The 12,303-nt window shown below is 41.6% G+C and overlaps 1 pseudogene; it reads left to right on the top strand.

The window, feature by feature from the left end:
- Nucleotides 1–5,564: 5,564 nt before the first annotated feature.
- On the top strand, nt 5,565–12,055 carry LOC125585289 (annotated as a pseudogene).
- Nucleotides 12,056–12,303: the final 248 nt, after the last annotated feature.

The following is a 12,303-nucleotide window of genomic DNA, read 5'->3' as shown; positions in this document are numbered from 1 at the left end:
GAAGGTGGTGAGAAGAAGGTCTTAAATAGTGTCTATTACATTCTGGGACTGAGAAGCAATATCATTAGCTTAAGACAAGCTACTGAAGTAGGTTGCGAAGTACGTATGAAAGGAAACACGCTAACCTTATTTGACAGGTAGGGAGATGTCATGGTTTGGACCACACGAACAGCAAGTCGACTCTATAAAGTAATCTTGAACGTCGATCGGCTTCAATGCTTGCAATTAACCGCAATGTCGGAGTCATCTATGTGGCACTCCCGTCTCGGTCATGTTAACATCGTGACACTGAAGCTGATGGTAAAGAAAGAGCTCGTCACTGGCATGCCAGACATTACGATCAGAAAAGAAACCCATGTTTCTTGTCTACTTGGAAAGCAAGCCAGAAAGCCCTTTCGCAAGCAACAACATTCTGAGCTACTAGTCCACTTGAGCTAATCCATGGAGACTTATGTGGTCCAATTACTCCACCCACACCGACTCAGAAGAGATATGTATTGGAGCTTATAGATGATCACACACGATATATGTGGACCATACTGTTGAGAGAAAAAGGTGAAGCATTCGAAAAGTTTAAAACCTTCAAGGAACTTGTCGAACAAGAAACACATAATAAGATCAAGATGTTTCGAACAGATAGGGGAGGTGAATTTGTATCACAATAATTTGGTGCTTACTGCGACAAGAATGGCATAAAGCGACACTTGACGGCACCCTAATCACCTCAACAGAATGGAGTGGTTAAGCGATGGAACCGCACTCTCTTGGGGATGACAAGAAGTGTCTTAAAGCATATGAATGTACCAAATAAACTATGGGGCGAGGCTGTAAGACACTCTACGTACTTGATCAACCGCCTGGCAACAAGATCACTGGATGGGAAAACGCCGTATGAGATGTTACGTTTGAAAAACCAAATATCAGCCACCTAAAGGTGTTCGGGTGCGTTTGCTACGCAAGATCAGAGACGCCGGGAAGGAGGAAGCTTGATGATAGAACGAGGATGCTAGTCCACTTGGGGACTGAACCGGGATCAAAAGCTTACCGGCTACTTGATCCAGACACCAAGCGGATAATCGTGAGCCGTAATGTGTACTTCACCGAAGAAAAGGAATGGAGCTGGAACAAAGCAGAGAAAATAGAGTACTCGAAGCCGGGAGAGTTTTCTGTTAACCTAAAATCATTAGGTAACACAGATAAAGTTGGAGAGAACTCTCAAGAAGAGGGAGCTGAGAGTGAACCCGGGAGTGATGAAGAGTACTCCGAAGAACATGTAGTAGAAGAAGAAGAAGGTGATCCTCGACCAAGAAGATCACAACGTGTTAGTACCCGGCCCTCTCACCTTGATGATTATATCTTATTGGCCGAGATTGAGAGTGAACGTTTGTTGATGGTTATAAACGAGGAGCCGTGGGATTATGACGATGCTAAGAAGTTGAATGTTTGGCTAGATGTTTGTAAAGATGAGAGTTTTTCCATAGAAAAAAATAAAACTTGGGATCTCGTTGAGTTGCCTACAGGTGTGAAGCCGATTGGTCTCAAGTGGGTCCTTAAGATCAAGCGTACGCCGATGGTAGTATCAATAAGTTTAAGGCTCGACTGGTGGCAAAAGGATACGTTCAAAAACATGGGGTTGATTATGATGAGGTCTCTGCACCAGTGGCTCGCATTGAGACAATACGTTTGATCACTGGGTTAGCTGCTTCGAAAGGATGGAAGATTCACCATCTAGACTTTAAAATTGCGCTTCTCCATGGAGACTTGAAAGAAGAAGTGTATGTGAGCCAACCACAAGGGTTCGTTGTCAAAGGGCAAGAGAACAAGGTTTATAAACTAAAAAAGACTCTTTATGGCCTGCGTCAAGCACCTAGGGCCTGGAATATAAAGCTGAACCAAATCTTGAGAAGTCTAAACTTTTACCGCTGCTCAAAAGAGCCATCGCTATACAGAAAGGAAGTAAGTAATGAGCTCCTTGTAGTGGTCGTATATGTAGACGACTTGCTTGTTACCGGATCATCACTGAAGTTGATCGAAGATTTTAAGCTTGAGATGGCTACTAAATTTGAGATGAGTGATCTTGGGATGTTGACTTATTATTTGGGTATTGAAGTTCTTCAAGGAGAAGATAGATCGTTCTAAAACATGATCGATATGCACGAAGAATACTTGAGGAAGCGGGAATGGCTTCATGCAACTCTACACACGTGCCCATGGAAATGAACTCTAAGTTCTCCAAGGCACCGGAAGAAAGGAGTGTGGACGAGAAAGAATATCGCCGTAGTGTTGGTTGCTTACGTTACCTTCTACACACTCGTCCAGATCTCTCTTTCGCTGTTGGGGTTCTTAGCAGATATATGCAGGAGCCAAAAGAGTCTCATGGTGCAGCATTGAAGCAGGTTATAAGATACTTGCGTGGGACGTGTACACTTGGACTTCGGTTTCAGCGTGGAAAGGATATGAAACTCGAAGGTTACAGCGATAGTTCGCACAATGTGGATATAGATGATGGGAAAAGTACGGCTGGGCATGTATTCTACTTTGGGAATAGTCCTATAACTTGGTGTTCCACAAAGCAGAAGATAGTGGCATTGTCGAGTTGTGAAACAGAGTTTATGGCCGCTACTGAAGCCGCGAAGCAAGCTATTTGGCTTCAAGAATTGATGAGCGAGGTCGTGAATGAAGTGTGCAGGCGAGTGATCATTAGGGTGGACAGTAAATCGGCAATACAACTTGCTAGGAATCATGTGTTTCATGGCTGCAGCAAACATATTCATAGGAGATTCCACTTTATACGTGAATGTGTTGAGAATGAACAGGTTGAAATTGAGCATATACCCGAAAACGAACAGAGAGCTGACATCTTAACCAAGCCACTTGGGAGGATCAAGTTCACTGAAATGAGAAGTCTGATTGGAGTTGAAGATGTGAGTGAGTTCAAGCTTAAGGGGGAGAATGTTGGAGTTAGCTTGAACTCGAAGAAACCTTAAGCAACAAGTTATTTGGTTCCTAGTTGGATTATGATTTGTTTAAATAATGATCATGATATGATTTGTGTTTATCAACTAAGATTAGGTTTTTGGTTGCTATATAAATATAGCCTTTGTCATTAGATAAAACCGTGAGAGTTGATTGTGATTTGAGACAAAAGTTTGAGGTATTTTCCTAAAGCCTATGATGCACGGGGACGTCAGATTGATTGACGTATCCGTACCGGAGACGTTTCCGGGACTGGGACACTTTGGGGACGGCACGGGGACACTTAGGAGATGGAAACATTAATTATGGAATTTTGCAGACCAGATTTGCTTTGTTATTATCCTTAGCTTATCACTTTACTTTTCTTCCTAATTAAAGATAAAAATACAAGTTTATACTAGATTTTGAATTTATAGCCTTCTTTCTAATCTTTTTAATTTATAAATTTTTATTTGATAAGATTTACAGTGATATTTTTAGTTTTTAGTATATGAATATACATATATAATATATTTATTGATATATATATTTGCCGTACCCGTACCCCTAATTTTTTAGTTTTGTCGTTTCCCGTTCCCGTTTCCGTACCCGTATCTGTCCCCGTATCCATCTTGGTGCAACATAGCCTAAAGCTATTGATTGATTGAATAACAGAAATACTTCTTATTAACCTTGTGATTCTATACATATAAACAGCATGTTCAAGAGATTTATCATTTTATCGTTTCATTGTATTCTACCTATACTATATTGTTTGTATAAAATTCATGAATAAAGGATTACGTTTTTAAGTGGTGACTGCCATTGCCATATATGCTGAAGCATATGCACTAATATTAACTATTTTTACAAGAACTAATAGCAACATCATAAACCCGTCGTTCGTCACAATAATTTTCTTCGGTGTATGTTCAATTCACAGCTTGACCGTTCAATTGTCTTGAAATAAAAATTGTACCGTAAATAAAACCCCTGCATTAGCTTAAATCATTAATCAAGAGATGTTTCTTGCAGAAAATACGATAAGCATGGTCTCGCTAAGGGACAATATAAATCAATAAATTAATTAAACAAGAGAGTAAAAGTATGAAACTCTAAATGAAGAAAAATATATAAAATGTAGATGCCTAAAGTACTGTTTTGCATAACAGTTCATTTAACACAAACAATATTCCCTCTCTTCATGCTACATAAACCGATCAGTTTCATACCTGCTTATTTGGTATTAATTTTTTTAGGCTTACCATGCAAGGAAATCAGCTCCTGATGCACGGTTTTAGGTATGCCCAAGCTGTAACTCGGTGCTATTCTTCGGTTCGGAGGTACAAAATCAACTTTGTTGATTTTCAAATCCTTAATGTCTGCGCGTCAGCAGCATACTGAGTTTTGATCTTATAAGTTATGGGTGTTTGTTAAATTATAATTAGGACATATTTATTTTGATGGATCGGACCTGCAGGCCTATTTAACTTTTAGCCCTGTTTAATTAACATCTTTAGGTTTATCTAAATTTCTTATCCCAGGTCAAATAGGAAAATAGATAACAAGTATAAATAAGAGCAATGATTGTGTTGGTTATGAAAGAAAACATATTCTGCGTTCTTATTAATTTGTTTTCGCTCTGCTCAAACTGGTTTCCTGTTTTAGAGATATGATTGACCCTTTTATTATTTACTTTATTCTATGGGTTGTTTATTTTGTGGTGATGATTACAGAGGGTTGTTGGTCGACATGGAACGTAGCCAGGGGTGGTAGTGGTGGAGGAGGCGGAGTTAGTCGTGTCCATACTTACGAACGCGAGGAGGAGGAGACGGTGGAGAAGGAGGAGGAGGAGATGGTGGAGAAGGTGGAGGTGGAGGAGTTGGGGAGTACGGAGATGGTTGTGGTGGTGGTGGAGGAGGTAGTGACAGCTGCGGCGCGGTGAATGGTGGTGACGGCTGAAAATTCTATATATTTAGACTTTTTTGTTATTTTTATTGTATTTTAATTTTTTTTAGAACGATACAATTCTTATTGTTGGGTTGATAATAATACTACATTACTTAATACTATTGGGGTTTTGTATATTTGGTTTGTTCTAAATATCTACATCTGGTTTTGTATATTTGGTTTGTTCCAAATATCTAGTGTTTGTTGTGAATTTTGTATGTGTTTGCGTATATGTTTATTAGAGTAGAGTAGAGGATGTGTTTTGTGATGTGCGCTACTTGGAGGTGGAGCAGTAGAGAACAATTTGTGGTTGATCATATGTTGTTAGTCTTTTGACACGTGTTTGGCCGAGTTTGTTGGCTTTCTTCGGTTGTTAAGACTATCATGGAAAGTTGTTCAGGTTCGTTAGGTTTTTTGATGACATTATTGATCTATAAACATTGCTTGAGAGGCACGTCTTTGTTGTTTCTCATGATGTGTGTTTCCATGTTGGTTTCAGATGTGCCATAAGCATATGTTGTAATGCATAGAGACTTAAAACCTGAGAACTTCTTGTTTGCAAACAAAATGGAAACTGCATCTTTGAAGGCCATTGATTTTGGTCTCTATGTTTTCTTCAAACCAGGTAAAGCTTTCTTTATCTTGGCTTCTTAGCCAAGATGCTTGAGTTAAGCAGGAAGATGCTTCATCCTGACCCAAAGCGTTGTCTTACAGCTCAACAAGTGCTTGGTATCATCTTGCTTTCAAAATGCAATTGTTTCTGGTATTAATATTGAATCAAACTTAAGTAAGACTCCAACCATCTTTGGTTAACGGAACATCCATGGTTACAAGATGGTAAAAATTCTCCAAATGTTTCATTAGGTGAAACCGTAAGAACAAGCTCAAGAAAAGGGCACTCAGGGCATGCACTGGCAATCTCTTATCTTGAATTTTTTTTGGTATCTTTTGAAAGAGTGTAAGATAGTTATGTTGTGGTTGAATTACTTTAGGTTATAGCTGAGCATTTATCGGTTGAAGAAGCATCAGGCATCAAAGAAAGATTTCAAGTAATGGACACTAGCAATAGAGGAAAGATTACCATCGATGAGCTAAGAATCGGGTTGCGTAAACTAGGGATTGTTGTTCCTCAAGATGACATTCAAATCTTGATGGACGCGGTAAGCTATTAAGCAACAAGTACTTGACCTACAAGCTATTGAGCAATAGTGGCGCAGCGTACGATTGGGTGAACGGTCGATCTAAGAATTTAGGGTTCTTCGAGACCTGTTCTTGGATCGATCAAAGGTTTCTTTCGATAGCTCTTTGAGACCAACTTCCTGTTTTGATGAATTTAATCAAATCTAAACAAGGGATAAAAGCAAAGCTCTTCTTATTAAAATCAAAACGTGTCTAAAACAAAGAGATCAAAGGTGCTTATATAGCCCTTCCTTTAGACAAACCCTAAAAGGAAAAGGTTAACATAAACTTATTCTTAAAAGGAAAACGAAAATAAAAGGAAAGCTATGAAAAACCGAAACATAACATAATGTTTGAATGTCTTCAAGTTGGCGCCAAAGATGGAGATGATGCTGCATCAGGTCTCCCCGGGTGAGAAGGATTCGACCCCGAATCTGGATCATTGGCGCTGGAAACAAACCGAGTAAGATACTTGACGTTAAAGACATCAGAAGTGTTTATATCATCGGGCAGGCGAAGGCGATATGCATTATCATTAATGCGTTCTAACACTTCAAGAGGGCCAATCTTTTTGGCTTTGAGCTTATTGTAAGCATGAGCCGGCATACGGTCGCGAGTGAGATAAGCCCAAACAAAGTCCCCGACTTCAAACACTAAACGCCGACGGTGAGTATCAGCGGCTTGCTTGTACTTAGAAGAAGAAGACTCGAGATTGGTGATTGCCTGAGCATGGATATCAACAAGAGCGTCCACAAACGTGGTAGCATCACCATGGAGTCTCGTGCGATCTGGAAGAGTAGAAAGCTCCAACGGTCCACGGGGAATAATACCATAAACAACCTTGAAAGGACAAAAACCCAAGCTACGGTTTAAAGCGTGATTATGCGCGAACTCGGCCTGAGGTAACTTTGAATCCCATGTACGGATTGCATCACCCACCAGACAACGTAGCAAGTTCCCCAACGATCTGTTGACGACCTCCGTTTGACCATCCGTCTGAGGATGATAAGCTGAACTCATATCAAGAGAGGTTCCCAGTTGTTTCCACAAAGAACGCCAAAAATGCCCAAGAAACCTTGAATCTCGATCAGAAACAATGGACATTGGTAACCCATGGAGACGATATATCTCCCGGAAGAACAAAGTGGCTACTTGTAAAGCATCGGTAGTCTTCTTGCACGGCAAGAAATGCACCATTTTTGAAAATCGATCAACGACCACAAAAATAGAATCAAACCCACGCTGAGTACGCGGAAGGCCGAGGACGAAATCCATGCTAATGTCTGTCCATGGCTGAGTAGGAATAGGCAATGGCATGTATAGACCAGCATTGCTTGCTTGTCCTTTAGACGTTTGGCAAACCGTACATCGCTCCACGAAGCGCTCCACATCCCGTCGCATGTGTGGCCAAAAGTATGATGTCGAGACCAAGTGCAGTGTTCTATCTCGCCCGATGTGACCCTCACGGTGAAGTTCAGTGATAAGTTGAAGACGCAAGCTTGACTCGGGAATGCATAGGCGCGTGCCTAGAAAAAGAAAACCCTCATGTAATGTATACTCTGAAGACGAACCGTTTGTTGCCGCAAGAAAGATAGGGCCAAAGAACGGGTCTGTAGGGTATAAGTCTGCAAACGTGCTGAAGCCGGTGACTGATGTATGGAGAATGGCTAGGACGGAATGTCTGCGACTCAATGCATCTGCCACACGATTTGCTGTTCCAGAAGTATGTTTGATGACAAATGTGAATTGTTGAAGATAAGCAATCCACGAGGCATGACGGGCAGAGACCTTTCCTTGAGTGCTCAAGTGCTTTAAAGCATCATGGTCCGTATAAAGGACAAAGTCTTTATGAAACAAATAATGTCTCCAATGCTTAACGGCTTGAACAATAGCATAAAACTCGACATCGTAAGTGCTGTACCGTGATCGTGCTCCAGCGAGTTTCTCGCTAAAGAAGGCAATGGGGCGTCCTTTTTGACTCAAGACTGCACCTATCCCGGCTTTGGACGCGTCACAATGTAGCTCGAAGAGCAATGTGAAGTCCGGCAAGGCGAGAACAGGAGCTGAACAGAGTTTCTCTTTAATTATCTCGAACGCTGAGGCTGCTTCCGTAGTCCAAGTGAGGCGACCATCACGCATTGTGTCCGTTATAGGGGCCATGAGGCTGCTAAACTGTGACACGAAACGACGGTAGAACGATGCCAAACCATGAAAACTACGTACGTCCGTAACCGTCTGTGGTATAGGCCAGGACTTGATGGCTGAAATCTTACCCGGGTCGACAGCAAGACCTTTGTCTGAAACAATGTAACCAAGGAACTGTACTTCTGAAGCGCCGAACTCACACTTTTTTAAAGTTGCAAAGAATTTATCACGGCGTAAAACATGAAGAACGGCAGCGAGGTGTTGAATGTGGTCTGATACTGACGAACTGAATATGAGGATATCATCAAAGTAAACTACCACGAACTTGCCTATAAACGGGCGTAACGCCTGATTCATTACTCGCATAAACGTGCTAGGCGCGTTAGAAAGACCGAATGGCATAACAAGCCACTCAAATAGTCCTTCACGAGTCTTGAAGGCTGTTTTCCACTCATCTCCTGGATTAATACGGATTTGATGATAGCCGCTCTTAAGATCCAATTTAGAAAAGATGGTAGCTGTACCGATTTGATCCAATAAGTCGTCTAGACGCGGAATCGGAAATCTATAACGAATGGTTATCTTGTTGATTGCTCGACTATCTACACACATACGCCAGGAGCCATCTTTTTTGGAATCAAAAGTGCTGGTACTGCACAAGGGCTCAAGCTTTCACGCAAAAATCCCTTAGAAACGAGCTCCTCTACTTGGCGTCGAAGTTCTTCGTGCTCTGTGGGGCTCATACGATAATGTGAGCGGTTTGGTAGAGCTGCATCAGGCATAAAGTCAATGCGATGCTGTATGTCTCGAAGAGGAGGCAAACCGTCTGGTAAGTCTTCGGGAAACACGTCAGAGAATTCTTGGATCAATTGTTTATAAGCTTGCGGAACCTCAATGAATCGATCGGTCCGTGAAACTTTAGTCAAAAGAATGAGAACCATTCCTTCTTCGCGCATGGTGTCCTCGAAGGGTCTGTGATGAAGGAGTAAGACGGTACTAGACGGCGGCTTCTGTGGAGCCGGAGGTGGCTGTAACATCGGAGGGGACGGTTTCAAAACGAGTTTATGGTTATCGAAGGTGAAGCTGTAAGTGTTGAGGAAGCCGTCGTGAATAATTCTTCTATCAAACTCCCAAGGTCTGCCAAGGAGTAAGTGCGCGGCATCCATAGGGACGACGTCACAGTAAACCTGATCCTTGTATATATTACCTACTGAGAAAGTGACCAATGCTCTGCGAGTGACAAAGAGATCGTGAGTCTGTTGTAGCCAGGCGAGTTTATAGGGCGTGGGATGTGGTTCGTCTTTAATATCGAGCTTGGATACTACCTCCGCTGCTATAACGTTCTCACAGCTACCAGAATCTATTACAAACGAACAAACACGCCCATTGATTGTGCACCGAGACTGGAAGAGTCTATTTCGTTGTGGGTATTGGTCGTCGGCTTTAGGGGCAAGACACGATCGTCGGACGACAAGGAGATGTCCTGTATCGGGGTATACTTCTTCAACGTCCTCGGGTTCGTCGTCAAAAATTGGTTCTTGATCGTCGTTTATTTCTTCCAAGAGCAGCCCACGACGCTGACGTGTTGGACATGCTGATTGACGATGGCCAAGTTCTCCACACGTGAAACACCGTAGCCCTCCAGGTCGTGCCTGTTGTGCCGCGTTTGCTGGGACAAATGCTGTCTCTGCTTTATTGACGGTGGCATCAGGTGGGGTTAAGGTTACTGGTGTTGTTGTAGGACGGTTCTGTCTGGTGGAACCCCAAGGTTGGGAACCCATACGCGATTGGTTCTCTATTGTTATAGCTTGTTGATGAGCTTCGGAAAGGGACTGTGGCTGAAAAAGATTCAAGGTGAATTGAATCTGCTGACGTAGTCCGCCTATAAATCGCATGACAAGTTGTTTTTCGGAATCTCGTACTTCCACACGGTTGATCATCTTAAAGAACTCTGTTGCATATTCATCTACAGTTCGACTCCCTTGGCGAAGGCTCTGCAGTTTCTGGAACATTAGTTGATCGTAGTTGTAAGGTAAAAAATTTTTTTGCATCTCTTTTTTGAGTTTAGCCCAAGTAGAGATCTTTGATTTCCCTAAACGACTGCGAGTTATTTTGGTTTGAGACCACCAGGCAGCTGCACGATCGTGAAACCGTATTGCGATAAAGGGGACGCAACGATCCAATGGTATTTCTTTGAACTCAAGAATCTCTTCTACGGTGACAAACCAATCCATTAATTCTTCTGGTATGGATGAACCCTTGAATTCTGGAATCTCAATTTTGAAACTAGATTTCCACGAGTTGTTGGTTGTGTCATCATCGGAGTCGGAATCGTTTTTGTTGGTGCGGTTTTGTTGAGTTCGTTGGAGAGGAGCGAACGGATTTTCATCGCCGTCATCTTCCTCCTCTGAGCCGTCCTGGTTATGCGGTCGTGTGCCGCGTCTGTTGCGAAGGGCTGGGGCGGTATTCTGCGTATTTAACGCCGCTACCGAAGCAACAAGTGCTGTGACTTGAGCCTGAAGCTCATTAACTGATTGTTGAGTAGCTGGGATATCATCGTCTTCAACGTATTGCTGAGTACGAGTTTTTCGGACCATCGTAGTGGTTGAGAAAGTTTCAGATCGTAGCAAAGCTCTGATACCAACCTGGCGCAGCGTACGATTGGGTGAACGGTCGATCTAAGAATTTAGGGTTCTTCGAGACCTGTTCTTGGATCGATCAAAGGTTTCTTTCGATAGCTCTTTGAGACCAACTTCCTGTTTTGATGAATTTAATCAAATCTAAACAAGGGATAAAAGCAAAGCTCTTCTTATTAAAATCAAAACGTGTCTAAAACAAAGAGATCAAAGGTGCTTATATAGCCCTTCCTTTAGACAAACCCTAAAAGGAAAAGGTTAACATAAACTTATTCTTAAAAGGAAAACGAAAATAAAAGGAAAGCTATGAAAAACCGAAACATAACATAATGTTTGAATGTCTTCAAGTTGGCGCCAAAGATGGAGATGATGCTGCATCAAATAGTTACTTGACACACAAGCTATTAAGTAATGAACTAGCGGCTTTGTTATTATACAGGGAGATGTTGATAAAGATGGATACTTAGACGTTAATGAGTTCGTAGCCATATCGGTACACATCAGAAAGATGGGCAGTGACGAGCACTTAAAGACAGCCTTTTCGTTCTTTGACCAAAACAAGAATGGTTATATCGAAATAGAGGAGTTACGAGAAGCTTTGGCGAATGAATTTGACACAACTAGTGAAGAAGTTGTCGAAGCCATTATCCTTGATGTTGATACCAATAAGGTTAGAAACAAGTTTTGTAGTGTAAAAAAACCTAAAAGACTAGATGTTTGAATGTTTTTGAACCGGAACTTAACTTGTGCAGGACGGAAGAATAAGTTATGAAGAGTTTGCGACGATGATGAAAACAGGAACGGATTGGAGAAAAGCTTCGAAGCAGTTCTCGAGGGATCGGTTTAAGAATCTTAGTATCAAACTGAAGGAAGAGGGATCCTTAAATTCTAATAATCACGATGCAGAGTAGAGCTTGGAATCCCCAACACAAATACTCCATTATTCTCAATCTCAAAAGATTGAACTGAATCTGATTCCGAAGGAAGAAAATATTTGTTCTTTCTTTGGTTTTTGTTTTTCACTTTCTCACGTGTTAGTTTTTGACGGGTATCAATTTAAGCTCTAGGCATTTTTATATTGTTGAAAGATCGATGGATCAAGAGAAACCCGTATGTATAGATAAATTAAAATTGTATGTGAGGACAAAATGTACCATGCGACAAATAAAACTTACCATAATTATTCAATATTCAACGTCTCTTGATTAGCTTACTTTTTTTTGTAACTGAACGATTAGCTTACATTCATCCATATATAACAGTTACATCTAGCAGTCTGCTGAGTATTTCTAGGTGAGAGAGCAGGTGAGATTGAGTGAACAGTGATTGAGTGAAATACAGCGATTTTTTCAAAAACGTCCGGCGACTTCCTCCTACACAGTAGAGATCTTCGGCCGGTTCCACCCAACGCGCTCGCGACGAAACAACTACGAAGACC

This window comes from Brassica napus, chromosome C4 (assembly GCF_020379485.1).
Source record: "Brassica napus cultivar Da-Ae chromosome C4, Da-Ae, whole genome shotgun sequence".
NCBI classification, from domain to species: domain Eukaryota; kingdom Viridiplantae; phylum Streptophyta; class Magnoliopsida; order Brassicales; family Brassicaceae; genus Brassica; species Brassica napus.
This window is presented reverse-complemented; position numbering and strand designations above follow the sequence as displayed.